Raw genomic sequence first — 1,946 nt, 5'->3', positions numbered from 1 at the left:
GTCCCAGCTCTGTGACCTTGGGCAAGTCATTCACCTTTCTGGGCCTCAGTTTTCCCATCTGTAAAATGGGATATGGATAGGACCTGCCTCTTGGGACTCTTGTGAGGTTGAAATGACTCAATACGCATGCGTTAAGTGGTTATTGAAGATAAAGAACATAGGTCTTGGTACCTGGCAGACCCCGGTTCAAACCCGGGGGCTGATCTCTGCTTGCTGCACAATCTTCAGGATGAAATAGTCTCCCTGTGACCCCAGGGCCCTGCACCTGCCTGGCCCACCCCTCCTCTTCTCTCCTCCTAGTTCACTCTGCTGCAGCCACAGAGGCATCCTTGCTGTTCCTTCCACATACCAGGCCTGGTTCTGCCTCAGGGCCTTTGCATGGGCTGTGCCCTCAGCCTAGAGTGCCCTGCCCTTCACTCTCCCATCACTGTTAGGCTCTATGACACATGAAATTATTTTGTTCTTATTTCTTTGTAAACTGCCAGTCCTCCCCACCACATGGACTTGGTCTGTCTTGGTTCCCTCACTGTCCTCAGGGTCCGACACATAGTAGGTACTCAATATATGTTACATGAATGGATGGATGGTTGGATTTATTGGAAAGATTTTTTTAAAAAGAGATGACCCCTGAAATCTCAGGGCTAAGTATCCAGTTGGTGCTTAATAAACAAGGATGAGTTGCTTGAGAAGGGATAGTGCCATATTATAGCCACAGACTTAAAACTGTGGACCTTCCAATTTGGGGTCTGAGCCACTCGATGCCTTGCTTCTTTGAATCTGTCCATCCATCCATAAGGAGGCTAGATGGCGCGGTGATTAAGGCGTGGCTGCTAACTGAAAGGTCGGCAGTTTGAACCCACCACCAGCTGCTTCCTTGGAGAAAGATGTGGCAACATTACCAATCAGAAACCCAACCCACTGCAGGCGAGTGGATTCCAACTCACAGCGCCCCTAGAGGACAGAGTAGAACTGCACCATAGGGTTTCCAAGGCTATAAATATTTACAGAAGGAGACTGCCTTATCTTTCTCCATGGGAGTGGCTGGTGAGTTCAGACTGCTGACCTTTTGGTTAGCAGCTGAGTGCTTAACCACTGGGCCACTAGGGCTCCTCTGATCAAATGACAGCCTTTGAAACCCTATGAGGCAGTTCTGTTCTGTCCTATAGGGTTCTCTGTGAGTCAGCTCACAGCAATAGGTTTTCATCCATCCAACAACCATCTGTTGACCACCTATTCTGTGTTAGTGAACCAGCTGTGCTGGCCCTGGAGGGCCTAGAGTCAACATTCCCTGCAGGCTGACACTTAGCCATGCCCCAGGCTGGCATAGGGTTTGTTTGCATCCCGGCCAGTATGGGGAGCTCACTTCCTACCCCCACCACCAGCGGTGATAAAAGTGGCAGTGACAGGGACCCAGGAAGTGCCGGGGCGACCCCACAGCATGTGTTTCCAAACAACTGCACAGTGCGGTTGGTGTATGTTAGGGCAAAGAACCTGGGTTCAACAACTCTCAGGTCCTTTTCTAGCTGGTGCCCTTGGACAAGGCCTCTCTGTACCTCAGTTTCCCCAGATGTAAAATGAGGAACTGCTGCCTCCCTAGGAATCTCTGGGTGGAGTAAATGGTTCAACACTTGGCTACTACCTCAAAGGCAGAGGCACTTAGGAAGAAAGGCCTGGCAATCTCTTCTGAAGGGTCACAGACCTTGAAACCCCTATGGAGCAGTTCTTCAGCACACATGGACTTGCTACAAATTCCCGTCCACCCAATGGCAACCAACAACAAGTGTACTAGGGCTGGGCCTGGTACACAGTGAGCGCTTAATAAATGTTGCTCTTTCTATTGGGTGGGTGTGGCTACTTGCCGGAGTATCCATGGGGAGGGGGAAGGGAGAGGCTGCACCAGGAAAAATTCCAGCCCGACCAATGGAAATGAAGTGAAAATAGCTTGC

This window comes from Orycteropus afer, unplaced genomic scaffold (genome assembly GCF_000298275.1).
Source record: "Orycteropus afer afer isolate SDZICR_OR568_19922 unplaced genomic scaffold, OryAfe1.0 scaffold00461, whole genome shotgun sequence".
Lineage (NCBI taxonomy): Eukaryota > Metazoa > Chordata > Mammalia > Tubulidentata > Orycteropodidae > Orycteropus > Orycteropus afer.
The sequence above is the reverse complement of the archived record's forward strand: the minus strand, read 5'-3'. Positions refer to the sequence as shown.